Source organism: Alexandromys fortis, unplaced genomic scaffold (assembly GCF_014885135.2).
Source record: "Alexandromys fortis isolate MF-2015 unplaced genomic scaffold, M_Fortis_MF-2015_v1.1 scaffold_11, whole genome shotgun sequence".
In the NCBI taxonomy this organism is placed as follows: Eukaryota; Metazoa; Chordata; class Mammalia; order Rodentia; family Cricetidae; genus Alexandromys; species Alexandromys fortis.
In genome coordinates, this window is record NW_026067912.1 from 12,310,412 (window position 1) to 12,327,998 (window position 17,587).

The 17,587-nt window shown below is 44.7% G+C and overlaps 1 protein-coding gene and 1 long non-coding RNA gene across 5 annotated transcripts in view; both read left to right on the forward strand.

Moving 5' to 3' along the window:
• Kcnip1 (potassium voltage-gated channel interacting protein 1) overlaps nt 1-17,587 on the forward strand; it is a 375,343-nt gene that overhangs the window by 10,956 nt on the left and 346,800 nt on the right. The window lies entirely within an intron of this gene.
• LOC126499442 (uncharacterized) lies at nt 2,320-9,416 on the forward strand. The gene is made up of 3 exons (XR_007591083.1): nt 2,320-7,604; nt 7,789-7,938; nt 8,053-9,416. It is a non-coding gene; the product is annotated as an uncharacterized lncRNA (long non-coding RNA).

Here is a 17,587-nt window from a genome sequence, read left to right on the forward strand (position 1 = left end):
GCCTGGCAAATAGCAGTGGTCCGATAAATCTCAAGATGCCACTTTTTTTTCCTCTCATACCTCAGCTGTGGCTGATAGCAAAGAGATGTGAGACCAAGCTGGCAGAAACAATGGTACATGGTCAAGGCTCTCCTTCCAGCTCCTAGATTAGCGCTACCAAAGTCATTTCAGCTGCCCACAATCACCTCAATGGCAAGTTCTGTAACTGAGAGATTGTCAGTAGCTGAGAAGATTCCTTTTACCTGGAAGTCTGTGTGCTTACTGGCCACCCGCTGTGAGAGAATTAGATCCCCACACAAGCACTCAACTTGTGGTACTGGGTGCCTCAGGTATCCACACCCCATGAGAGTTGAACAAATGGTAACTAGACAGCAGCAGTATCAGGACCCGTACGAGAATTTCTGTCCCTTTTGGAGATCTGGTCTTTGTCTGCTTCTTGGTACTCCAACCGCACAGGCTTCCTAACTTCTGTGTTGGTTTGACAGAGTGATGGAACTGCATATTGTTGATGAACTAGGGGGTCAAGACCTTGTACCCACCTCAGCTTTCTCGTGCTTGGCACTACTGTTAGCCTCCTGGCAGCAGTCAGCTTGTCCACGTGGCTGTCTACTGTTGTGCCTGCAGAGACGTTCGTGACAGCTCAGGTGGGGTCAGGGTGGAGGAACCATGATGACACCTTGTGTCCTTTGGCGTACAAAGAGCGGCAACTTTGGAGTCAGGCATGGCCTTGAATCCAAACTGTCGTGTTGTCTCAGTTCATTATCGCTGCTGCACTGAATGCCACCAATGGAGTGGCTGTAAGCCACTTAATTCTCCATTCTGGAGCTAATATCTGAGAGTCGGGGTGACAGGATGATCCACGGTTCTGTTGGGATCTCTCTGCAGTTGTCTGTGCTCCAACATCAGTGAACGGGAGCTGGCTGCCTGGCTTCTTTTATAAAGACCCCACTGTCATAATCTAGTTGCCTCCCAAAGACCTACCTAAAGATTCACCTTCTTCTCTGCAAGTCATGCGATTTCACTCTTTATGCTCAATAAAACTCGTGTGTGTGTATGTGGTACAGACATATATACATATATGTATATATATATATATATGTATATATATATATAACATGAAGTTATATGTGGATCTATCTGATCAAAAGAAAGAGACTAGCAAGGGAGAGGAGAAAGTAGAACATACAGGAGGAGTGAATATAGCCAATGTACATAACATAACTAAAATGTCAGCGTAAAACCCACTACTATGTAGAACACATATGCTAATAAAAATAAACCAATAATTATTTAGAGTGCTCACCACTAAATACCATCACAATGGATGAGTAGAGCAACAATTATGTATTTTTTTTAATGAGCTAAACCTTCGATTCATTTCCCTAAGTAGTGGCTTCCCTTCCTTGGGCCTCCGTGTGTTCATCTCCCAAATGAGGGAACTGCTGGTTTTAAAGATCCTGTTCCAGCTTTGGGATTTAGCATTTAATACTTACATTTTAAGCAAATACTGTTGGTGAGCTATCTGCCTGACATGCCCTGTGTGTCCCGCACCCATCCTTCCTGTACCGTGCAGAATCTTACCAAGCAAAAGAGCCGCAAAGGCAGAGAACTCGCCTGAGCCCCACTTACAGAAATGGAGACCTAAGCTGCAGAGAAAAGAAGGGTATTACAACTTGTACATAAAATGCCCCCCCCAAAGGCTCCAGGTTTGAAGGCTTGGTCCACAGCTAGCGCATACAGCCATGGGGAAGTGGCTGGGTCATGAACTGTTAGCAGCCGTGATGGATTAAACCATGGAAAGGGTCATAATTTAAAAGAATTAGTAAGGGAGCAATGGAAATGAGATTCATTTGGCTCAAGGAATGAGGTCAGTGGGGACACTATCTGAAAGGTTTGTCTTGTTCTAGCCCCTATCGTCTCTCTGCTTTCTGATCGCCTTGACCTGAGTAGCTTCCTCTTCCACACCCTTCTGCCATGATGTTTAGTGCCTTATCACAGGGCATGAAGCCAGCTGGCCATGGATTGAAACCTCTGCCACTATGAGTCAAAATAAATCTCGGCTTTAGATTGTTTTTCTCTGGCATTTTGTCACAGCAATAGAAAGCTGGAACCCAAAAGAGCTGCCTGTCGGTAAGGGGTGGAGTCAGGCCTGGAACTCTGGGTTGTCTGTCTCCTAGTTCCAGTACGTACCCCCCAATCTCTATCACACACGCACACACACACACACACACACACACACACACACACACACATCATAGAGAAAAAAAGCAAGAGGCAACACATACTCTTACTTTAGAAATCAAGTTGTCAAAAGTTTTATTCAGACTAGAGAAGCACATTTCTAGGGAAGGCTGCCACCCTCAAAACCTGAGCTCTCCAAAGTACCTACTGGTTAGCTTCTATGGTCGAATAACAGAAAGTGGGGGAGAACTGGCTGAGCAGCCAAGATGTCTAGGGGAGGGGAGAAAACACCACTCAGCGAGTACATTCAGCTCTGAGCCTAGTCTCACCAATTTCATTTCTTGCTTAGATGAAGTTGTTTGGAGGGAGAGAACTGAACACGAGTCAGTGGAGAGATACAACCCGGGGGCTTCTCTCCAGGAGGCTGGGGTTAGCCTACCCTGATTTTCCTTCCATAATCTTTTGATTAAACTGGGTCAGTTTGAGTGACAGTTTTCAAGCCTCCTGTGTTTAGCAAGTCAAGCCAAGCCCAGGCGTGTTTCTCAGGATCTGCACCTATCATCTTGGGACTAAAGGTCACTCAGAGCTGGGGATGTCTCTAAGCTCTGAGGCATATTGGATTTGCAGAGATTCACGAACTGGCACTGGTAAATTCTGCCCACAACTCCCAGGAACTGAACTGGTGGCCTGCCATCCCAAATGTGACAAAAATAAGAGGGATAGTGATTGCCATCTTCCGCTGAGTGTTGTGGCTTTTAGGAGGAACTCTATACTTATCCCAGTTCCCGTCGGGAGTTTTCTGCTCATATCCCCAAGGCTCAAGGCCCTTGAAGCACTTGCCAGAGTCACGTAGAAGATCACAACAGTGATTTTTTTTTTTTAGAGGAACAATCCCCCCAATCAAGCTTCTCAGCAGAGTCACCTCCTATTGTCTCCATTAAACTGTGCCTCCATTAAAATTAACAGGCTGAAGTCCTAACCTCCAATGTGGTTATATTTGGAGACAGGACCTTGAATGAGGTAGTTTAATGAGGTCATTTGGGCGGGGCCCTGATCCCTCAAGACTGCTGTCCTTATCAAAAGAGGAAGACACAGTAGGGACCTGATGAAGTGCCCACCTACAAGCTGGGGAGAGAGACCTCACCACACACCAACTCCTCCAGCTTGACCTTGACCTTTGCCCTCCAAAACTGGAAAAATGTCGATTTGTTATTGAAGGCATTTCTGATTGGTGATATTCTGTTAAGGTGGTTCAAGCAGATTAAATGCCTTTTTCTTATATTCTTTATTGTGATAAATATCCATAAAATTACATTTAATAAGCCACTTTGCAGTGTACAGTTCAGTAAAATTACATTTAATAAGCCACTTTGCAGTGTACAATTCAGTGGCTTGGGGTACATTCATGCTGACACCACCACTAATGCCCAAAACGTTTTTCATTTTTGTAACACAACTCCCATTCTCCCTAGCCCCAGCCATCACCATTCTACTGTCTGTCTTAGGATTCTTGTCTATGCTAAGTACTTTGTGTAAGCAGACTAGTATTCTTTTGTATCTGACTTGGTACACTTAACAGGTTTTCAGGATCCGTTCATGAAAACATGTGGCCTGGGTTTGCATGTCATTCCTTTTGAAGTAATGGAGTATTGTTTCACTGTGTGGCTGGGTCAGAATGGGCTTATCCGCTCATTAGTCAGTTCACCATTCTGGTATTTAAAAATACAAAGCAGAGACTGCCTCCAATGGATTCTCGACAAACCTTTGAAAGGTTTATTTATTTTATTTTGCATATGCATATGAACACCTGGATATATGTAGGCACACCCCATGTGTGAAGGTACCAAAGTAAGACAGAGAGGGCACTGGGTTCCCCCTGGAACTAGAGTTACAGGTGACTGTAAGCCTTGTGATGTGGGTGCTTGGGACAGAACCCAGTCCTCTGTAAGAGCAGCAATCACTCCTGACTCCTAAGCCATCTTCTCCAGCCCCCAGTTTGTGACATCATTTGAGTGGAAGGCAGACTTCTTGCAATGGTGATTTGTTCTGTAGACCCTGAGTGATGCACTCTAGAAACTAAGCCATACCGCTCCTGCTGGAGTATCAACCAACTTCTTCAGCCCCAGGGACCCCATAATGACTGCTCTCCTGGCTGGGCTCTGGCCTTTCCAGAAACCCTCCCCCATGCTTCTTTAGTCCTCTGCTGCCTCCCATCATGCAATGTGGCCTCATTTGCCTGCACAGAGCATCTAAATACATTTCAAAACTAGGTATTAAAACTATATGCGCTTATGGTATAGAGTAATATCTTGATGTTGGGTTGTGTTTTCATAGTGAAGTGGTTGCTACAATCAAGCTAATTACCATGTTTTTCTCACTGCACCATCACCTTTGTGTGTTCAGGACATCAAATCTCTTCCGTAGGATACAAGACAATGTGACTCCCCATACTCTATACTACTAAGTAGATTTCCAGAACTTGCCCATTCCCGCAATCCACAATGCTCCCTTGACTTGCATTTCCCTACCATCCATGCTTATCCACCAGGGTCCAGTTCTGTAGGGTAAAGACTGTGTGGTGACCAGCACTGTTTCCCCTGCACTCGGTCCAACATAGCAGGTCCTGAGTGGAAGCTGAGATTGTCCAGACAGTTTAGAAGCCCAAGGCACTGAGGATGCTACCCAGCCAGCAGGTGTTTCTGCTGTCAGCAAAGCTGACCCTGGAGTCTATACCCCCAAATCTACCATCCATTCCCTGCAGGTTCTGCCCACCGTACTGTTTAAAGGCTCCAGTCTCATTTCCTTGCCTTCCCATGTCCATGGGAGGAAGAAGAGAGGAGTCATGGAGACACCATGGAGTCGCCACCATAGATAGGCATGCAGAAACTTTGCTGGTAGGCTACAACCTCGTGGTGATGCACACATTAATGGAGATAGGTTAAATTAGTATGTAAGAGTTAGCCAATAAGAAGCTAGAGCTAGGGACCAAGCAGTGTTTTAATTAATAAAGTTTCATGTGGTTATTTTGGTTCTGGGCAGCAGGGATGAATGAGCAGCCCCCTCCTCCAACACATCTTCCCAACCACTCCCCTGTTGGCAAAACTGCCTGCCCTCTGGCTTTTAAGCCCATCAATCTGAGAGCCATCTCTTCCTTAGTTACTGTAGCTGGGGGCAGTTTGATTGACTTCACTATGAAAAGAGGCAGACTCTGAACCAGGGGTGGAATGACATGATCTCCACTCTGCTCTCTGCTCCATTTGGGTGAGAAGATCATCTCTGGAGATATGAAGTCATGTGCAAATGTTTATGGAAGCTACAGGCACAGAATGTTCCCTGCCCAGGTTTCCCTTTCATCCACTGAATATCCAGGACCTTCTGAAAGCATGACCTTGGAATTCACTAGACTCCAGATCAAATACCACCGTCTTTATTACACAATATTTGTATTACACCATTTGTAATGCACAGCTTTTATTACATGAGGATGTCTCAGGAACTCACTCCTCTGTTCTGTCATCTATACAATGGGTACAGAGAGGCCCATTCTGAAAGCCGGCTGAAGAAATGTACAAAAGTATGGAGTGCAAGGCTTGTGCCTTACTAGGGTTCATAATGACACTGTGTTCTTGCTTTTATATCTTGTTGCTGTTTGTAAGAACTAAGTTTCATGTTGTTGTATTACTGTCAAATCAGGGGTTCCCTGGTCCTGGAAAAATGACTGATTCACCAAAATGACATATGTGGGCCAGAAATTGATCAGAGATTTGTCCACCGTTCGCTTTGCCTTCCCTTCCTCTACATGGAAGCAGAGTCTCGTCCTTGGAGGGTAGAGCGGGAGAGCTAACGGTTGGTCCAATCAGAGTGACGTTAGCATCCAGCACCATCCCTGTCTCCTGCACAGCCTTTAGCTAGCCTTCTTTCACTCTTTCAGCAGAGGAAGGGAACGAAGAGTAAAGCCCCCACTTGGCATCATCCTCCTGGGGCTCAGAGAAGCAGGTGGAAGAGTTCTGAGAGGTAATGCTAGGTCAGTCACCTGTGGCTGGGCTAATGTTCCCCTGGGGACTCTTTCTGCAGGAAATAGGGAAATCAGCCTCAACTCGTAGTATCCTGGGCAGGGACACTCTGACAGAACAGTCTCTCTTTGCACACTGAAGGCTGGACCTGGAAGAGTGTCTGTTACTCCCTATGGGCTTCTGCCTCCCAGGGCAGCAGGATATATGTGAGACATTGTCCCCATGATGATTATATCTTAGACTTCAAAGCATAACTGTCACTTGCCTCTGAGAGCCTGAACTGGCCATGAGAGTGAGGGCAAAGCCGTAGCTGCACAGTCAAGGAGAGTTCTGCTATCAGCCTCCTAGGTAGAGGTGAAGAAACCGAGGACACAATGGGCAAGATCCTGGAGCTCTGTACCCTCAAAGCAGGGCCTCTGCACGGTGGCAGAGACACAGGGACAGTGTACTCTGACTCCTCCCAAAGATGGGAGCTCTCCAGTAGATGGCTCTTCACACCTCAGGCTCAGCAGAACTCCTCCCTCTTCAGCATCACCCTGTGAGCTCCCAAGTCCCATTTTCCTGGGCTCTTTTCTCCAGGCCTACATGTGACTCACTGATTGAACTCAAAGCTTGTGTCATGCCTTAGTTATCTAAGAATGCTCAGCATTAAGCACAAGGTCCGGCACAGGGGTGCTCAAAGGGCAAGGAGAAGGAGGAAGAAAGAGGAGGAGGGAGAAAACAGGAAAAAGGAGAAAGGCATTAATTACCTCCTTCTACTTGAGTGACTGCCTGTAACCTCCACTGAACCCTTAGAAAGCCATAGCCAATATTTCTCTCTTCCAACTTCACTGTTTTTCTTAGATGTTCCTGACTGGAACTGTGAATCATCTTCTGTCCGTGACTTCAGTGTTATTCCCAGAATTACCCCTGAACTCCAGCCCTTATCACTTCTTCCCCGTGTCTCTCCTCCCACACTGCAGCCAGACAGGAGACTGCCCATCCAACCCTAATAAAGAAATCTCTTCTAGGCTTACGGACGACGTGTGTACTGCACATAGCCTCTCATTCACAAGTGTCTGCCATGGAATTATCGCAGTGTTTACTAAAGTGATAGTTGGAAACCAGGAGGTAGTGGCACGTGCCTTTAATTCCAGCAACTGGGAGGCAGAGGCAGAGACAGGTGGATCTCTGTGAGTTTGAAGCCAGCGTGGTCTACAGAGCAAGTTCCAGGACAAACTCAAAAAGCTACAGAGGAACCCTGTCTCAAACACTCCCCCCCCCCATAAAAAAAAAAGTTGGAGATGATGATCTAAACGTCAGTAAAATAAATAGAAGCAAAGTACATACATTTTCTTCATCTACTGATAGAACCTCTGAACATTTACTGTGACTACACAGTACTTGGAAACGCTGGGTGAAGAGCTACAGGTATGTGCCCCATGTTCCCAATCTGCAAACAGATGTGCATGTGGAAAATGTAAATTAAAAAGAAACAAACAACTCTCCTAAGTTTTAGTTGGGAGTAGGAGCCATCTAGGATTCATTCTTAGAAAGTCTGCATTCTTTCTCACCTGTGTTCCTGTTGTTCACATCCATTGTCTTATTACTCTAGCTAAGACTTCAAGGGCTGTATTGAATAAGAGAGAAGAAAGTGGATGATCCTGTCACAGTCTTGATTTTGCGGAAATGCTCTGAGGCTTTTCACATTTAGTATGATGCTGGATGTATGTCCATCACATCATATAGCCTTCACTGTGTTGAGGTAGGCTCCTTATATCCTTGGTTTCCTCAGGGTGTTTATCATGAAAAAAATATTGGACTTTGTCCAAGGCCTTGCTTTTTCTATCAATATAACCATATCATTTCTATCCTTTAGCATATTCTATGATGCAGTACATCTATTGATCTGAATACATCGAAGCAATCCTTGATCCCCAAAATAAATGGAATGTGAACATGGTAAATAAATAATCTTTTGATGTATCATTGAATTTGATTCATAAGAATCTTATTAATAGATTTTACTCCCATGTTCTTCAGGTAGATCTGTTAATAATTTTCCTTTTTGTTATTTACATATTCATATGGTTATCAGAATAATTGTGATTTTTGTAATATGAACTTGGTGGCGTTCCCTACCATTCTGTTTTGGGGAATAGTTTGAAAATATTGGTGCTAATTTTTTTTTAAAAGTTCTGTAGAGCTGTGAAATGCCCCCCACCCCTCTAGGCTTGGGTTTTTTTTCCAGTTGGGAGACTATTTTATCACTGATTAAAACTTGCAACTTGCTCTAAATCTGTTGAAGGACTTTAGGTCCTCTTGGCTGGTATTGGTGGGTTAATCTAGAAATGTGCTCATTTCTTTTAGGTCTCCAGTGTTTTGGAAGATAGATTTCCAGAGTAGACTAATGGGGCTCTAAGCAGCACTGGTATTTGTTATAACGTCACTCTCTTCCATCTCTTTAATTAATTTGGGTCTCTCTCTATTTTGGTTGGTTTAACTTGCTTATTTGTTGAAGAACAAACTCTTTGTTTCATGGGGTTTGTGCTGTTGTTCTCATTTCCACTTCGTTCATTTCTGGACCAGTGTTTCTGCCGTCTTTCCATATGCGTGCTTGGAGGGTTGAGCTCTTGGTCCTCTCGGATGCTGGGATGCGTCATCGAGTTACTTATCTGAGGTCTTTCTGATTTTTTTAAAAATTACAGCTATAAATTTTATCTCATAGGACTGTTTTCATTGTATCTCATGGGTTTTGGTATATTACGTTTTCATCTTCATTTGATTTTAAAAGCTTTGTGTTTTCTTTCCTTATTTCTTTAACGATCCATTAATTAATTTTAAATAGCATCTTTTTAAGCCTCCACAGGTTGAATATTTTCTGTAGTTTCTCTTCCAGTTGATTTCTTGTCTTGTTCCATTTTGATCAGATAAAATGCACAAAGTTATTTTAACCTTCTTCTATCTGTTAGGAAATTCTATGTGTCCTAAAATAAGGTCCATTTTAGAGAAAATTCTGTGGGCTGCAGGAAATATTGTATATTATGTAATATTTGGGTGTAATATTTTGTAAGTGTCTGTTAAATTCATTTAATCTGTGATGCCATTTAACTCTGGTAGTGTTTTGTTTGTTTGTTTGTTTTCTGTCTGACCTGTCTACTCGTCAGAGTGGTTATGGTCACCCATAAATATTCTGTGGAGATCAACCTGGGTCTTTACAACTGGTAGTGTTTGTTTTATAAAACTGAGTACATTTACTTTGGTGTGTGTATTTTTAGGGGATTTCCTCCTTAAATTATCTTCTTTTTAACATAATATTTTTATTGATTATTTGGGAATTTCACCTAAAACACCCTGATCATACTCACTTCCCAGTCCTCCCAGGTCGACTCCCCTCCCTTGTGATTTCCTCCCAGAAAAAAAAAAAAAGAATAAAAATAACAGGAAAGAAAAGAAAAAAGTACCTAATCCACTTTGTGTTGCCCATATACTCACTGGAGCATGGTCAAACTCCCAGTGGCCAGCCCCTTAAAGAAAACTGAATCCCTCCCCACTCACCCCGACCAGAAGCCATCAGCTGTGAAGAGCTACATTTCAGCATCCCTATTACAATTTGTTGTTAGTTTTGTTTGTTTGCTTGTTTGTTTTTTCAGGGGTTGCTTTTTCTAAACAAAAATCTCTCTATATAGACCAGGCTGGCCTGGAACTCAGAGTTTCACTTGCCTCTGCCTTGAGTGCTGGGATTAAAGGCGTGAGCCACCATGCTTGGCTCCCTGAAGCAAGTTCTAAGAGTTCTCTTCAATGGTTTCCTGTCTAGATGAAGTTTTTGGGAGTGGGGGCACATTCGCAGAGTCCTTCTGTCTCTCATTTTCAACTGTGAGTCTGCAGAAAGAATCTTCCTGGCACTTTGGCAGCATGGAGCATAGGGTCCCACATGGTTCCTGGTGACAGCAAGGACCACGGACATCCACACATCTTCAACCTGGTCTCTAGAGGCAGTACAGACCATGGATATTAACACACAGACCATGGGTACCATAATGGCCCTCAACAACAGCCCAGGCCACAGATATCAACATGGCCTCCAGAGGCATCCCAGCCCACAGACATCCACACGACCTTTGGTGGTAACCTGGACTATGGGTATCAACATGGGCTCCTTTGAGAGTATAGACCTCAGACATCCATACAGCCTCCAATCACAGCATGGACCACACACATCAACATGGTCATTGGTGGCTTCATGGATCTTAAACATCAACATGGCCTCAAAAGGTAAACACAGAGCACATGCATCCACCTGGTCTCCAAAGGCAGCACAGACCACAGACATTCACATGGGCCTCAAGCCTAGACACGGTCTAGGGCAGCAGCATGGACCATGGATGCCAGCATGTCCCTGAGCTGTAACACAGACCACCTTTATATGCAAATACACCTTTATATGCAAATACTCACCACATTGAACCATTGGTCTGGTTCAAGGTTTCTGGTTTCTGAAGCACCATAAATACTGGACCATTGCCAAAACTTATCTTGGTTATCCTGCTGTTGCCTAGAGTCAGGGTGATGCTGCAGCTAGGTGGGGTGTCTGGAGGCAGTATTTGAGCAAGCTTCACACCACCACATACCTCCCCACTCTAAATGTAGACCACCTCGAGAGACACCAGGCATGACCACTGTGCTTGCAGCCTGAAGGCAGCGCCACATCCCTGAACTCTACCTCTCCCAACGCGGTAAGCAACAGCAGAAGCTCCGTGTTGTGGGCTGGCCCTCTGGCCAAAGACTGGCTTTATTCAGTCACACTATGTCTTTTGTCCACTGTGGAAAGGCTCCCACATCACTTCCGTATCACCTATTGGCACATCTGTAGTTTCATCATTCTCTCCCGAGGATTCAGGCTCTGTTCCACCATCTTTCCTTCCAATTTCATGAGTCTACATGAAAATAGGACTTTCATTTTTTTTCTTTTTTTTTTGAGACAAGATTTCTCTATGTATCTCTGGCTGTCCTGAAACTCACTCTGTAGACCAGGCTGGCCTTGAACTCACAGAGATCCTCCTGCCTCTGCCTCCCTGAGTGCTGGGATTAAAGATATGCGCCACCACCACCTGGCTGACCTTCATTTTTTTTCAGTTGTTCCAGGGACAGATACTATGGGCTCTATTGACGCCTCCTCGGTACCTGCTCTCAGAGACTCCACTGGTCTCTCGGACTTCTCAGAGCTGCCCTGAGGTCTGTGGTGGCTGCAGGTGGCTGTCATCATCTACAAGCACAGCCATGCTTCCCCAGGTTTTCATCTTCAGAGGTAATGAAGTGCTCCCAGGTCTGCTTCTGCACCACCAGCTCCTCCACATGGTCCAGCAGCTCGTAGATTGAGTAGATATTAGAGTAGGCTGCCTCAAATCACTGGATCTGGGCCCTGATGGCAGTTGAATTGGCCAGCCTGTGCCTTAAATTAGCTTCTTTATCTCTTCTAATTTTGACTTGATGTCTATTTTCTGAAATATCAGTATAACTAGACCTACATTTTTCCTGTTCCATTTGATGACTAGAATTCCTTTTTCTATCTTTTCACCCCAAGTCTTGCTTGTCTTCGCCAGTAAGGTACAGTTCTTGAAGACAACCAACTGCTGGGCCCTATTTTCTATCCAACCTGCTGTTCTGTGTCTTTTGATCAGAGAACTGATGTCATTAAGAGTTGTTATTGAAAGCTAGGTACTAATTTCTGTCATTTTGTTATTTTTATGGTGGTTGGTACTTTCCCAACCCTCAGTTGCTTGTCTCTTTGGGTGTCATGTGTGTTTATTACAGAAAGTCTTTGCTCTTACATCATTAAGGGTAACTTTGCTGGATACAGTCATCGAGGCTGGAAGTTATTGCCTTTCAGATCTTGACATACATAATTTCATGCCCTCCTGACTTTGAGAGTTTCTCTTGGGAAATCTCTCTTATTTTGATGGTTTGTCTCCATATGCAACCTTGAGTTTCTCTCCTGTCATGTTCTGTATTCTTCCTTCCTTCTGCATCCTTGGTACTTCAACGATAACATAATGAGCTGGTGCTCTTGTCATACTGTCTGTTTGGAGTTCTAAGACTCGTGTGGCTAGATAACCATCTCTCCCTGGATCTGAGATCTCCTCAGCTATGATCTTGTTGAACATACGCTGTTCACTCTGAATGACAGTGGCCTGGTCCTTACAGCCCAACTCCATGAAGTCAGTCACTGTCTGTCCCTCTCACATTCGTATTCTTGACCAGCTAAACTGATTTCTGTGTCCTATGCTTTGTGTTTCTGAATCTAATTCTCAAATGGTACACACACACATAAGCATACATGGGGTAGGGAGATGCACAGAGGGAAAGAGAGACAGAAAGACAAGGAGTGCAATTCTAGCAAGCGTTGATAACCCTCAGTGAATCAGGGTGAGCGCTGCATATATTAATAGCTGCAGCTATAGTCAGACTTTTTCAGATCTAAATGTTGATGGAAATAAGAGGACACTAGAGTATAGGGTCTAAGGACAAAGGCTCTGGAAAATTACCCAAGTTTCAGTTCCAGTTCTGTGTTAATTAGATGCGAAGTGGTGACCTCAGGTAAGTGACTCACCTTCTAAGCCCTGGGCTCTTAATCAGTAAATAGACCAGAGATGATAAAAACTCTAGCATATCCATTTCCTGTCCCGATGGTGGAATGACTAGTTTGGAATTTTGCAAAGAGGCTGGTTGGCACAGCCCCCTCCATGACTGCAAACTGTCTGCATCAGTGTTCAAGACAAAAATCAAATCCTTCACTGGAGTCCTGTACTCTCTATCTCCTGTGCTACTCAGCCCCAGATGACTAAATGCTGTGACTTTGGGATCTTTTGCCTAATGACTCTTCTGCCCCTGGTCCGTGAACACCGGAACATGGAAGCACGTTCCGTTGATAGCCTTATTTCTAGGTCCTGTCATAACACCTGGCAGAGAAGTGGTTAATGGGAACACGGAGCTCCAAATAAGAAACTTGAGGAGTTCAAACTAAGTGGTTAAGAGAGTTCTTTCATCGGGTACGAGCTTGCAGTTTTGCTGCGGCAGCCACTCCATTCCCACGGGTTTCCTCCAGGTAAGGCATCACCTTGATAAATTAGCTGTGGGTAGAGGCATCCTGCAGGTGGCATGGAAATGCAATTTAATTTCCAATTAAGCTCAATTTCTGGGCCAAGGGATTTGGCTGCCTCACACCGGGAAGATTATTTTGTCCAGACCTACCATTATTATGGGTAATGATTCTGCCACGGAGTGGACTCTCAAAGTAAAAGTCCTTTGAATCTTGAGGTGGCATGACAAGACAGCGGTATGGGTCCCAAGGGCAAGATGGCTTTCCTTCAAGATCGAAGTTTGTCTGGAGATTGTCAAGAACTTTCAAGTAAAGACAGTCCATTGCTATGTGGCCAACATTTTTAAGATGAACAGGGGAAGGAAGAGCAGGGCAGTGCTCAGCCATACTCTCCAGAAGGAAGCTGGAAAGTAGCCAGAGAGACAAGGCGTGGCAATAGAGCATCCTCAGAGCGCTCAACAGAGAAGAATCTGTGTGGTTGGAGTGGGGAGGCTGGCTTGCTGGGAAGGAGCAGGCGTGTGTAGAGCATCTCCAATGTACTGGGGACTCTGTTGAGTATTTGCACTCAGTCACCCTAAGCATGCTATAAAACAAATAAAGTGTCTCTCAGTTCCCAATTGAGAAAACTGAGCCTCGGGGAAGTGAAATGAACTGCCCAAGGCCATAAACAAGCTGATTTGAACTCCTGGTTTCCTAAATTTTCTTTTTTACAAGCTCTATCACCAGAGACCAACACAAAAATATAGTTGGGGCCCTACGAGTAATGTCACAGCGAGCAGGCACTTGGCGCTGAAATTGTAGGAAGAACCATCCCTTGAAGAGATGCCCTATAGGGAGAAAATAAGTGCTGTCTGCACCTTGTTGGTGCAATGGCCCGAGAGCAGGGCACCCAAGACCCAGTTCTGTTCGGATGTGTCCCCAATTTCCACACAAGAATTGAGATCCAAGAGCTGACTGAAGCGGGCCAGCGAGGCTGCAAACCTCGGATGGTGTCAGGAGCTTTACCGAGGATCCTGACTGTTCCCCACTAGTGTTTTTCCTGGGGACAGGAAATTCACTTTCAAGGGCTGGAAAAAATGCAAAGTTGGGCAGTGGTGATGCACGCTTTTCATCCCAGCACTCAGGAGTCAGAGGCAGACAGATCTTTGTGAGTTCAAGGCCAGCCTGGTCTACAAGAGCTAGTTCCAGGACAGGAACCAAAGCTACAGAAAAACCCTGTCTCAAAAAAAAAAAAAAAAAAAAAAAGCAAGGGCCTGAAGGACCACAGCCAGCATATTCACGAAAACTTTAGTTGGATGCCAAGAAGATGTCTCCTGGCCAAATTTTTATTAATGATAAAGATAAATATAAATGATTATGCTGTCGACGACTGGGAAAATTCTAGAGATGATTATTAAGTCTATGGTTTGTGAACACTGACTAAAGAAAGAAAGGGTCATTGAGAGAAGAGCGGGATCATGGACAAAGTCCCATCAAATGCTGCCCCTCTGTTCTGCTTTGTAGTAGTAACTAGCAATGCAAGCCTTCAGGAGAGTGGAGAATCCCTGGGTTTCAAGTGGCCAAAAGGCTTATGGGCCAGAAATTGTGGCTTCTAGTAGACTGTAGGCAGCCCCAGTTATTCTTGGCAGCACCCACCTTTCAAGCGTTCATACTTGGGAAATATTCTCAATTATTTCTTCTTTAGGAGACTAGGGTGGGAAGCCGTGAGAGCTGGGCTCTGTGGGGGCGCCATGGAGGCAGCACACAGGCTCTCAAAGTCCGGCCTTGGCACACTTGGTGGGCGAAGAGATGGAAGAGCAAGGCTCAGTAGTTAGAGACATAGTAAAGCGATGCTGTCTAGTTTATTTTTTTAAAAAAAAAAAATCTACTTGCTAACATCTAAGGCCAGTTAATGAATGTCTTCCTCATGCCTCAGTTATCCCATCTGTGAAATGGAGAAGCCAACATTAACCTGAAAGGTTCTGTTAGCAGTAAATGAGGCCTATGTGGAAAGGCTTGGCCCCCATCCCGGCACACAGGTGCTCCACAAATGTTAGTCTTTATTACTATTAGGGATGACAGATTGCCGCCTGGGGGAGTGGTTAGCTAAATATATCCCAGGATGGGAGGGCGGCAGCTTGGTCCAGTGAGTTATTCATCAAAAGTGTTGATGTAGACTGTCGCTGAAGAGAGATGTGGAAATATGAGGGCTTTCTCCCTGGCGATGCCGCTGACAGAAGATGGGAGAGTTATTTCTCCTCTGACACCAACCAGTTCTGACACTATGGGAGCTTCCTGCGGTGTAAGGCAGTTTTGATGCTACACAGAGTTAGCAGGAGACTCCACAGGTCGCTGGTGTGCTCACTCAAGATGGCCCTTTACAGTGCATAGGAGAAGAAGACCCGTTTTTGAGGACGCGTATGTTTAGTGAGCCTCTGATTTTATTCCATGTGTGTCATATCAGGAGCGTGGGTTGTGTGGAATGATGAGGATTATAGGGAATCAGAGTCCCGGTAATCCTCCTTTGACTGCAGCTTGGGAGAAGGAGCAAGCCTGGGGATATTTCACACACTCGATTCTCATTCAGTCTGGAGTTCGCTGCTGCTCTAAAACTCCCTCCCCATCTCCCAACCCTTTAGGGAAAGAAGCTGATGACATTGTATTTTATATTAGTAGGGAAGCTGGAGAGTTAGGTAACCCAGGAAGACCCTGAACTTTGCATTGAATGCATTAAATCTCATATGCAAATAAATGATCCAGGAAATTGCTTGTTGGTAAGAAGATAATCCAGCCATTGACCCTTCTGTAGTACCATGAACTGAGAGACACAGGCAGTCCAGAGAACCAAAACCTCCCTCTGTGCCTCGTAGGAATCAGAAGCACCGTACAGTGGATAACTATATCTCCACGGTGGGGAGAGGCATCATCCTTGTCTCTAGAAGCACTAACCCAACCCCCTAAAGCTGTCTGTGCTCAAGACCTGCTTCACTTTTGAAAACTATTGAGGATCCAAGGAGTGTTGGTGTGGACTTGTTATAGCTCTTAGTAGTTTCCGTCTTACAAAGTGAAACTGGCAACTATAAAATATCCTATTTCAATTTCTTCATTTAAAAATAATAATAAATCTATGCATGTTACAAAAACATTTTATGAAAAATAATTTTATCGTACAAAATTTTATCAAGAGAAATTTCATAGTTTTACGTTTAGAAGATTTATTTTTGCTTTTAATTGTGTGTGTGTGGGGTGTGTGTGTGTGTGTGTGTGTGTGTGTGTGTGTCTGAGTGTAGGCATAGGCATGTGCATATGGGTGCAGGTACCCCTGGAACCCAGAGGTGCTAAATCCCTCCAGAACTGGAGTTACAGGCAGATGTGAGCTTCTTGATGAGGGTGCTTGGAAACAAACCCCAGTCCTCTGCAAGGGAAACACACGCCCTTAACCACTGAGCCATCTCTCACACTTGTATATTTTTTGAAGATACTTTAATGTCTAGTTAACAAGCATCTGGACTCAAATCAAAGTTCTATATTTGATCGGCAGTGATAGATATATCTCACTATCTTGATCTGGAACTTCTGACCACATGTCTTTTGGAGAACAAGTAAGAAACAATGTAATCTCTGTCTCAGTATCCTTACCAAAGGGTTGTGGCCCCATGTGTCTCTGGGTTTTAAGGATCGCTGCCCTACACTCTAGGGGGGGATCTCCACGCTCATGCCTCCAACATGCATTTGCTGCCTCTCTTTCATGTGCCTGTGAAGGGACCTCAGCTGGTAAAGAGCTGGACAGCCTCACTTACTCAAGTAGCCTCTTCCCAAATGTTTTATAGAATTCAAATCCCTCCAAATACAAGAGGAACTAAAAGGGCACTGGACAGTCTAAGCAACCACCTGTTTGCAGCTGGCTGACCCAAGGGGGTTGGCAGCAGAAGAAACTGGGACTGAAACTTGTTGGTGTAGACGGAAACAGGAATTATTTCCCCAAATCACAAAAGTTAAGATTTCTACGTTACATGATTTTAAATGTACTCAATTCAGGTTTCCTACCACCCTTAATAATGGGTGATGGGGCTGGGGGTGGAGCAAGAAGAAAGACAGCTCCTTGGAGGCAAGGATGCATCAGACTCATCTCTCCGTCCTCCCTGCCTTCCAGTTTTATAGAAAGCAGAGGAAAGCTTTTCCGTGGGGAGCCTTCAGAAATGGAAGAGACCCACTTTCTTCTAGTCATGTCCTTGGCTGGAGAGCTGAAGCCGTTTCTGGCCTGGCACTACTAGGGTGCCTCACAAGGATTCTTTATTCTTCAAATCAGAAGCTCAAGGGTCCTATTGCCTCTGAT